This window comes from Ailuropoda melanoleuca, unplaced genomic scaffold (genome assembly GCF_002007445.2).
Source record: "Ailuropoda melanoleuca isolate Jingjing unplaced genomic scaffold, ASM200744v2 unplaced-scaffold5716, whole genome shotgun sequence".
Classification (NCBI taxonomy): Eukaryota; Metazoa; Chordata; class Mammalia; order Carnivora; family Ursidae; genus Ailuropoda; species Ailuropoda melanoleuca.
In genome coordinates this window covers 1-11,474 of record NW_023230681.1, presented here as the reverse complement: position 1 = coordinate 11,474, position 11,474 = coordinate 1, and the positions used below count along the sequence as shown (strand labels likewise).

The window sequence follows — 11,474 nt, the reverse complement described above, 5'->3', positions numbered from 1 at the left end:
CCTGAGCTGGGAGCCCGACCCAGGACTTGACCCCAGGCTCCCAGGATCATGCCCTGAGCTGAAGGCAGACGCTTAACCGACTGAGCCACCCAGAACACGTCTGTATTTCTTTTACTTCACTTCCCTGCTTCCGTGACGTAACAGGTAGTATTTTAAGAATACGAGGAGTCAAACAACTAATGTATAGATGTTCACTCTACAACACTAATCTACATCCAAAGAATGTGGCTTATTTCCTTCAGACCGGGACTGCATAGACTGAAATATCCCAGTTAATGCTCTATCTGAATAAATATTATTTCCATGGGAATTTTTTAGAGGTAATTGTGGCTTATTAGGAAAGCAGTGATTCAAATCAGAAGAGAGTATCATATCACAGACAGCATTCGTTTTGGTTTAAATACATATACAAAGACTAGGGAATGAGCTCCAATTTTTACATGAGCGTGTAAAACAGTAGAGGACAGTGATTTCTCTATAATCAAAGCTATGATGAAGGAACGTTTCAAGAAAATGACAACAGTATGAATTTCAAAATTAGATTCCAGGAATTTGCCAAACATGTAAGTTCTCTTACAAGGAAAACAAAATTTAGTCAAATTCAAGATTTTTAAAAACATGCCAACATGTAAGCCAAACCACCTCTTCTAACTTAGGGGTGACCAGCTCTGCCAGCTTTGCTGATTCTCAACAGTCTGCCCAATACTCAGCCTGTGGCAACAACACTGTTTGATTAGGAGTACCTATCCCGCACAAGGCAGACAAATTCCCATCTTACTAAAAGAGTCATACTCCAAAGTTACAGGTTAATAAACTATAACAACACTCAAATTCTGGACATTCTAGATGAAAAGAGTCAGGAAAATCATCAAAGAAGTAAATATTCCATAAAGAAATTTTTAAATATCATCTTACATAAGAGATCAAAGCCTTAACACTAAACATATTTCCATTGTCACTATGACAGATGAGTAAATATTTGTACTGATACGTGACAAATGAATGAACTCCTCCCCCAAGTTTATCATCTATACCTTAGGAAACAGCTAGTTTAAAAAGTACACCTGCCAACGTCTGAATATCAAAATTGAGGCCCACTGTATGAATACCAAAAGTCAGTTTTGAAACACAAGTTTCTAAAATAAACAGTTTCACTCTGACAGTGTTCTTAAGAATCCATGTCACACATTTAGAAATAATTTTGCTTGATACCCAGAATCTTTTGATATATCCAAAACACACACAACACGAGATCTGTACAGGTTAAAATCAACAGAGAACAGAGCCCCACTGAGGCTGCCTCAACCCAGCTGCTGTCCTTGCTCCTGCAGCACAGCTGGGCGTGTCAGGGGTGCCGGGGTGCATGCCTCTCTTCTCTGTACATGTGTGGAGGGGACTGGAATAGGGCTGGAGGAGCTCTGGTCTCCCACCTGGACCAGACTGGGGCTCTCTGCTGCGGGGACCACTGGGGGCGGGAGGCACTACAGCAGTGCTGGGAGGGGAGGGGGGAAAAAAAACCCTACAGAGAATAAAACAGTACCAGTCTCTCACTGTATCTCACCAGATTCTCAATGGAGAGTAAGACAGGAAGTCTAAGGTTCCAGATTAGAGTTACCAAGGACCTGCCCCAAATCTAGTACCACCGTGGAAAATAAATTACTCCACTTGTCCAATTAGAAAACTAATTTCCACGGCATAAGATATATTTAATTTCCATAACTTATAGACAAAAACATCAGATATTTCCAAAATAGTAATACAAAAAAATAAAAATAAAAAGACAAGTACCATCAATTTCTATGTGGTAGGGAGGGGAGTTCAGCTGCTACCCCGGGTTAGTGTCTATTAGTCATCTTTCCGAAGTTCAATGAGTCTCCGAAACAGGGGCCACCAGCCAATCCCAGATCTACAAATTGTCAAACCCATCCAATAGCTAAGTCCTGAACTCTAGAACCAGATTTCTGAAGGCCTTCCCCAGTGGCACCTCAAATTCAGTATCTACAAAACTCAACTAAACACCTTTTACCAAATACCTGCTATCACTACCTCACCCGGAAGTTACTCCTCCTTCTGGTATTTTCTTCTGTGCAGAACTGCACCATATTCAATCCTTCTCCCCAGGATTCATACTACTTTTAAAAACTTTAACTGACTTTTTGCTGCCCAGAAAAAAAATCCAAAGGATATGTCATGGCATTCAAGATTCTTTGTGGAAAGTTTTCCACCTCTTCAGTCACACCTCTTTTTCTCTCTGCCACACACCATGTGCTCTAGCTGTTCTAAAATACTCACAGGTCCCTGGAGTACAAAATCTTCCTATGCCTTAAAAAAGCCACTGCTACTCTTGTTCATCTGGAAAAATCCTATTCACTCTTCAAGAGGTCAATAATCACCTTCTCACTCAAAATTGCCTGAATCTTCATCAAGAAGAGCTGAGATGGGTACTAAAGAGGGCACATGTGGTGATGAGCACTGGGCGTTATACAAAACTAATGAATTGTTCAACACTACATCAAAAACTAATGATGTATTACAAGTTGGCTAATTGAACATAATAGAAAAAATAAAATTAAAAAAAAAAAAGGAAGAGCTGAGTTGTTCCTCTATGTCTTTTTTCTTATAGGACCCTACACAATTAATACTTCTGTTATACTAATGATATTTAATATATTGGGTTCTGCTTGTTTACTTCTGTCTCCCCCAAATGACTCATCACCTACCACAAAGGCAGAGTTTTTGCCTTATCCATTGCTTAAATCCTCAACAAGCCAAGAAACACCTAGCAACTAATAGAAAGCCCAATAAATAGTTTATTGAATTGATTAACTTATTATTGAACAACTACATTTTCGTTTTCCTCTGTTCGGGCCTCTGAAATCTCTAAGATTAAAAAGGAGTCAGGAAGAAATAAGAATGGCTGTTTTTCTAATCTCCCACTCCTACTTCTGAAGTCGATGGGGCCTATTAGAACTTCCATTTGCCTCAGAGTGAACTTAAATCTTACCAATAAGACAATGTTACACGTGATTCTTATTCCTCAACTTAAACACTCACGGTAAGCCTTTTCTACATATGCTTACAGCAGTCTTACTATTATCAGTTTTACTACCATCTGTGTTTGTCAACCAAAAATGCTTGAAGCATTAAAATTTAAAAACAAAACAAAACAAAACACAGTAAAACAAAATTTCCATCAGTGATTTCAACCATTTTGTTAAAAACCAGATCTCTCGTTTCTAAACCAGAAAGCTCAAGTTGCTATGCCTCAAGGAACTGGGGGAAATGTTTAATGTAAGATTCATGATCATGTAAGAACTCTACATGGAGGTCTGATCTTCACTGAAACAGATCCTTATCCAGCTTCAGCCCTCACAGCAAGGAAGTACTATTTCAGAAAGTCCCTAGGTTCTCAGATACAATGGCAAACACAAGACGCTGAAGAAACAGAAGAAAAAAGGAGATTTTATCCATTTGCTCATTCTTAATCACTGCATGTTTACTGTTCTACGATATAATAGAACTGTCAGAAATGTCATATAAACATCAAAATTGTTACACAACAATCTCTTCAAGAGAAAACCTTTATGCAAGACATAGCGGTCTAAAATGAAAACCAACAGAAAGAAAAACGAAGCAAGGTAAATCCAGGGGCCTGTAAAAACTGACCTGAGATGTTTGTAAATATGAACCAAATAAATGCTATTACAACGGAACCACAGCTCTTTATGGATATGGTTTTTAAAAACTTATTTCAGCTTTATGTGGTCATCTGTGTGTCACTTTGTAATGAAGAGAAAATTTAAGGAGAAAGAAAATGGTAAAATGTAATAGAAAGAAGACCCATAACTGAGGAATGGCTCTGGTATGAGTTAGATTACTAGAGATTTTCTACATCGGAATCTGAAATGCAGGGAGCGCATTTGGTGACGCTTGCAGAAGACTTACACTAAGGGCATTCTTCCACCACCCCGGCCAGCAGATGACTGGCTTCTGAGAACACATACCAAATTCCTTCCCCAGCTGCTCACATGCACACAGGCAGCTGCCACCGTCCCTGCCTCACGCTCAGGGCAGTCTGTCAGCACCTCTAATCTCTGCCGTAGCAGACAAGCCTCTCAGCTAAGACCTCTGCTGCACTTCCAAGCAAAGAATCTCTGAATTAAGGACTGGGTTGGCACCAGACCGCCAGCTGTGAACCTCAGAGCTGCTGGCTGCAAGTTGCTGGGTCTACGAGCTGCTGAACCATTCTTGCTAAAAAAGGAGCTTAACAACATATCCCTGTAAGAAATTTTCTGAAATCATAATGGCATTCATTGGAAAACAGAATTCAATCCAGGGAAATACATTTCACAGATGTTTCAAGAATATGTCTATTTTTATAAAGTAATGCACATCTGTATGAACAGAATAAAAAGAAGAACCTACAGGAAATGAAAATAAAAATGTAAAAAAGGATGTGTTAGAAACTTAAAGGTTCCATCTATTTTTACATGACAGATTATTTTTGCAGCTATACAAAATACTAGAAGTTTTTTGAAAATATTAGAATGCCATTTAAGTACCTCAACCTAAGCTGAGATTCCTAATAATATACTTTTACAGTTTTCTATACTAGTTACTTTACTGAGTGGACAAAAAAGTCCTATGTTTTCTTCCTCATGAAACAAAAGCACAGTTACCCGTCTTGCCATGGCTCTGTGGTCTCAGCTACAAGAAGAAGCAAACATATTAACCAAATATACCAAAATAATTGATAAAGAACATTCAAAACATTTTGGGATCCCATTTTTAAAAAATGCACATGTATCTTTCTTATAATAGAATCGAGCATATTTATCAATTACTTAATAATTATTATTAACTAAAATTATTTACTGTCAATATTAGTAGTGGGTTTTAAAAGTACCTTGATCTTTGTGTTTCTAAAATTTTTCCCAGTCCATTTATTGATCTGAAATAAACATAAAAATGAAGAAGTGTAAAAAAGTGAATGTTAAACTTTTTAAAGATTATAAAGCATATTATTTCTAAAACAGGAAATAAACATATACAAATATATCTGGAGGAAAAAAACAGAAAAGCAAAACTTACATTTTTTAGAGCATATTTTTTTTCTAACCATAAATCACATTTATTCCACGTAGGTATTAAAACACGACAGGCAAAAATCTACCGCACAACTGACAAACTAAGGGCTACTTTGTGAATTATAAAGAGACCCTTCACTTTAGAAAAAATGATTCATAAACAGCCAGTAATTCTAATGTTCTCAAAATGAGTAGATAAATCAAGATTTTTACTGATACTCAATTTCCCACAAGCACACATTGTGTGCTATACACAGGCTAGAAATAAAAACCTGGTTGTGAGTGGCTTTGACCCTAGCCCATCCTCAGTTTTCACAGTAACAGTAAGTCACACATCCACGTTCTTTCATAGAATAACCTCTTCATTCCCTAACTAGAATCTCTACCCACTCTGCTGGTCCTTCCCTTTCTGATACTAAGATAATGAAACAGGACTTCCTCTGTATGGCACCAAAAATACTTGTTAAATTCTTTCCAACATACTATATACCTCCTCTATTTACCTTTATACCTCCAATTCCATTGCCTTCAGCGTTACTTGCTTAATATATGTGCCTTTTGCTCAAGCTTATTCTCATGAGTAAGGTTTCCCATCTACAATGATTCCAAGGCAAGTCTCTCTACCATTTCACAAAGTTCTTAATCTTTTCTGCTGAATATACTGTATAATCTGATGGCCACTTCTCAGATATGTTCACCTTCTTCCAACTCCCCAAATCTAATGCCCAGTCAGTTGCAAGTCTGATGTACAATGGAAGGTCAAAATTCAAAGGGTCTGTAATTTATCAAAGCACTATGTCCAAATTCTTTCCTGGTATTGCTGTATAGAGCAGGCTGGCAACAAGCTGGCTAACAGTCAATACTGCTGCTGTTAGAGACCCAGGTGAAAAAGTCAACATGGGGACAGAAAAGCCCAGTAGCAATAATCCTTCCTTTCACGCCAAACATGTTTGGTACGTGGATTTATGTTCTCCTTTCCAGCAATCAAAATGATGCAGAGATTTTGAAAAGAGAAATAAAATTTGGGAGACCAGAGTCAAAAGGGTAAAAGAAGTAATCTCCATTCACTGCGTTCATCTTTCTAGACTTTTCAAAAATATCAACCATTTTTCTATTTCTTTCCTATTTTTATTCATTGTAGCTTGAAATTACTATGTAAACCAGGAAAAAAAAAATCTACACTCTAATAATGATAATAGTAGCTAACAGAGCACTTACTATGTGTCAGGCCCTGTGCATAGTTCACCTACACCGTCTCATGAACACTTAAACCAAACTTAATGAAGTAGGTATTATTTCCTGTTTTAGAGAGGAGAACTAAAAAGAACATAGCAAGAAACAGACCAAGGAGTAGAACCCAATCAGATTCCAAAGTCCATCATCTTAAACACTATGCAGCACTACCACCTGCCCTCCAAAAGGAGCCAGTATTACAGTTTTCTATAGTAAAGACTCAAAGGATATTAACATTAAAATAAAACAAAATATGCCAAAAAATATGAATTTCTTTCTTCTTCAATCATTCATCACTGCAGCCAATCTCCTCATGAGCCTGACCTTTATTGATTCAACTTATAACATACTATATGCACTGGTACTGACAGAATCAAAATCTGATGTCAGCAGATTACACGCATTAAAGATGACTAATAATAAAAGCTGTTGAATGTTTCTTTGTAGATGGCATTTATTAATTTATGTCTTAAAAAATAATTCAAAGTCCCTGAACTCTAATCTCATTCGAAAAGTCCCAATGACAGTTGAATCATTTAGCATATATTTGAGTACCATTCACACTGTCCTATGTTGACCAGCCTTGGCCATGGACACTGAAGACATTAAAGCTAGCCGGGAGACAGGCATGTTTGATTGACAGTCAAGAAAGACAAAGTCAGTGAGGGTTCAGGGCAAGGAGACCACCTGAGTCAGGGGAGATTTCAGAGAGGAGCGAGCGAGAAAAGGAGGTGCCAGGACAACACTACAGAATGGATAAAATTGCTTAAGAAAAAAAAAGAAAGCAAAGAAAAACAGAGACAAGGAAGGAATTCAAGGATTGGCAGAGTGAGAACACGTAAGAGTAAAGAAAGGATCTGGCAAAACACATCCATGGGAAAGTAAGTCGTCCTGAGTAAAGTTAGAGAACTTCCTGTAGGGAAAGAGGCAAAGAGAAGACAGGAAAAGGAGGATGGGGTCCGAAGATCCTGAATATCAGTCTAAGAATTCTCACTACCTTCCATAAGAAATGGGGAATGATTTTATGTGTTACTATTTACACAGCAGTCAATTAGGCATCAACAATAAATGATTCCAGAATGGTACCTGAAGCACGTCAAACTTGAGCCTTAAGTTTCTACAGGGTAATACAGGAAAAATATTTTGTATAGTAGACTTTGGATCTGTAGGTAGTTAACACTTAAAACTTCATACCTAATGGCTGTTCTTAATTTGCTTAAATCCTCTTCTGAAACCAAGTCTGTTTTATTAATGATGATGATGTCTGCCAAAGCAACTTGCCTAAATTAGCAAACAAAGAACAGATGTCAAAAGAGAAATGTTAAGAAATTAAAAATAGAAACATTTTCTTCAGATCAAATAGCTTTAAGAACTATATAGTACTCTATACGGTAACTGATTTTACTCCTATCTATCATTCTTCAAATAGTAAAAATAAATTGCATCCATCACTATATAAATTCAGACTTCACATATATTCATTCAAAAAATATTTACCAAGTGCTCTCGTTGCTTCTCTGAAACTACAAAGATAAACCTCCAAAAGTTCAATCAAGGATCATTTTCAACTCATAATTTTCTTTGTAAAGAAATGCATAAAATTCAGATATTCAATACAGTAAAAATATGGACAGTCTACTGACTAAAATATTCCATGTTATCACATGGAATTTTTAAAGAAATAAAACAAATTAACATGAACACTGAACAGTTTTTTTAAAACTACACTTCAGAAGATACATCAGGATCGTGAAAAAGTATCTTCTTCATCACTACAAATATGTATTATCTCTGTAAAACAGATACACAGACATGCAAGTTAATGCTATTCTGTCCCATTGACAGAACGCCAGATAACAAAATAGCTTACTATAAATAGAAGTCCTATTGTCTATTAACAGGAGTAGTAGAGCTGAGGATTCTTTAAATTTTCCTCAATTCTTCTGGAAATTTTAATCACTAGGCTATTTATTCCTAATTCTAGTTTTATGCTACCTGAAGATGTAGCCAATTATTTCAAAAGACATAGCCAAATTCTCAAAAATAAATTAACTTTAATTTACTGAAAAAGCAAGTTTCAACAGTATGTACGTCATAATCCCATTTTTGTTTAAGTAAGTGTTCTATGAATAAAGATTTAATGTGGACATCTCAAAATATAAACAGTCACTATCTTTAAATTGGAGGCCTTCTACATTTAACTTTATTATTATTTTTTTTTTAAGATTTATTTATTTGAGAGAGAGAGAGCATGAGTCGGGGGAAGGGGCAGAGGTACAGGTGAGAGAGAGAGAGAGAGAGGGGGGCAGACTCCCCGCTGAGCGCAGAGCCTGCCGCTGGGCTCCATCTCACACCCAGAGAATGTGACCTGAGCCAAAATCAAGCCGCTCAGCTGAATGAGCCACCCAGGTGCCCCATCTTTATTGTGGCTTCTATGACACAGCTATTTTCTATTTGGCCTATTAACATTTTCTATAATAATATATTTTATTAAGGAAAAATTTTCAAAAATGTTTAAGTTCAGTCTAATCTGAATCATACCTACATACCCAATGCAATGTTCAGGCAGGATTATAGCCCCACAGAGCACCATAGTCCAAAATGAGAGGAAGCCAACTGCTTGCTTGCAGTCTATACCGTAGGTACGCCAAATCTCAGGGAGACTCCCCCTTAACCCCAGCAGAAGACTTAGCAACTATGATTTATCCCAAAGCCTTTTTCCCCCATTAGCAAGAATATGCTTAGAGTAGGCAAAGTGATTTAAGTATTTCTAAGTCTAAAGACAACCCAATTAGGAACATAAAGGTATTAAACAAAAAAAATGTTCTAAATGCCAATTAAAACTATTTCCATATTTCCTCCTCTTTTGTTCTGAGTAACAATGAATATGTGAATCAAATGAATTACTGCTGAAGAAGGTAGTTAAGTGAACCAACTCTTTTCTTCATCATCCTCTTGAATCCCAAAGAAATCATGTAAGAACAAGAAAAGTTTTAAAATGTTCACTGCTCCCAAGCGCCTCTCAAAGAACTGTTATGCCCAACACTCATTTTATGATATATATAAAAGTTTTATATAAAATTTTAGTTATCAGACCATTATAAACAGAAATGATTCAATTACAGGGAAAAAAGATAAATTTTCCTTGACTATGTTTTTTTATTTCTCACTTTGGTTTTGGTTTTCATAATAATTTTCCCTTTCCAATTAACCAGTAATCAATATATACTTTTAATATGAATACCTAGAAGCTTCATTGATAAGGCCATCCGGTTTTTCTTCTTCTAAATGCTAAACAAAAACAAAGTTTGAAAAGTTACTGTGGGAAAACACAAATGTTAATGTCAACACAAAGAATTTTACTTTGGCGACTCCTTTCTTGCTTCTAATATAGATTTCAACAAGTTCTATTACTGAATACACAAATGCAGAACTAATTTTTCTAACTGAAAGCATTTTATTACCCATTTGTAATTGTTTTCCTACAGTGAACCTGTAGTTTTTTGGGGGAGGGGGCAGGACTAAAATTCTGTCTCCTTGACATCTCCTCCCTTTTCTTAAAAGGAAAACCCTCCAGATTTAAATAATGTCAATAAAAACAAACAGCATTACAATTCAAATTATAGGCCTTTTCCTTTTCACAAAACTGTTTTTGTTCTAAATATTCATTATTACTTATATGTAAAAGAGAAAACTGCTGAAAGAGACTTTCTTAAAATCTAATACACTTCCATCCATTCCGGTTCCACACTCCACTTCCCACCCCAGCATCACACACAATATAGACTCAGTGCTGAGCCCTTCCTATTCCCTTGAAACAAGCTGTAGGAAGGCCACAACCCCAATTCCAGCCTAGGAGCAGGTGATCATTTAGAGAAACCCACACTTGAGTGATCTGGCCCCTCAGTGCAACTGTTTACTTTGCTGACCTCTCCAGAGTCAAACTAGCTCCAAAAAAATATTGTGACACTGACTGAGGGACCCACAAGGCAGCTTTCATCTCTCTGGAAGCAGTTATTATTTTTCCATAATTCTACTTAAATCCCTAAAGGCATCAATGCCATAAGGTTCATCTCTGCAAAACATGCCACCTTCATCACTTTAACCTTCAACAGATACTCTCTGTCACAAGAAAAAGCTGCCTACTGAGGATAGAGGCAATTTGATTACATTAATATTCTTTGTATTTAAATCAAACTTCACAATTCTTAAATCATTTTACATACATTATCTCATTTAGCCTTCATAAGAATTAGAGGAAATGGCTATTCTCATTTTATAAAAGAAGAAACTAAATCTAATACTGTCACTGTCACAGGATACTCTTTTATAGGGGTATTTTTCAAAAATTGAAAATATGTTCAATAGAAGTAAAATGATCATATAATTTTAAAAACTTGTGAATGAAAGCTTTTTATGTTACATAAAATCAATCTTGAACACAGATGTTACCTAAATGTTAACAATCACGTAAGAGTATTCTCACAGAGATTACTTAAAAATTACATTCAAAATTATTATATTATTATTATTATTATTAGAGTATTGTATCAAAAACTTCCTTGCCAAAAGAAGAAGTTCACTATTTTTGCTAATTATTCTTGGCTTGAGGCTACTGCAAACCCTATTATTATGTCCCGTAGAGAATAAGGCTGATACCATCCTGGAAATAGTACCTGGCACCAGGCTCAACAAGTAATTTGTTGAATGAATTCCAGTTGACACCCCTATTTGTTGACAAAGATAAGTGGATGTTATTATTTGAAATATTCTATATAATGTGCAGCAATAAATCCCCTTCTATTCAGCAGTATATCTATTCACTAAAGATGTATTTTTAGCAAGGTTATCTGTTTGAAAGATCCTGAAATATTTCAGGATTTGAAGACCTGAAATATTTTTCAAAATAGTGTATTGTTGACCTTTTGGAAGCTTTATTTACATATGAATTTGGGGCTATCTGGCTGTCAGTTTGTGGGGTATAAAAAAAGATATGGCAGGAAAATTAGCTATTTTGTTTTTGAATTTCCATACCTAAATGGAACTAACAGTAGTTTCACAAACCCATGTTTTTAACACATTTACTTCTTTTTTTTTTTTTTTTAAAGATTTTATTTATTTATTTGACAGAGACAGAGACAGCCAGCGAGAGAG

At 36.0% G+C, this 11,474-nt stretch overlaps 1 long non-coding RNA gene across 1 annotated transcript; it reads right to left on the bottom strand.

Annotated features, from left to right (window-relative positions):
• Window positions 1-13: 13 nt before the first annotated feature.
• LOC117799783 lies at window positions 14-11,425 on the bottom strand. Its single transcript, XR_004623005.1, has 3 exons — window positions 9,565-11,425; window positions 7,515-7,601; window positions 14-4,951 (listed from the first exon to the last, which is right to left on the bottom strand). It is a non-coding gene; the product is annotated as an uncharacterized LOC117799783 (long non-coding RNA).
• Window positions 11,426-11,474: the final 49 nt, after the last annotated feature.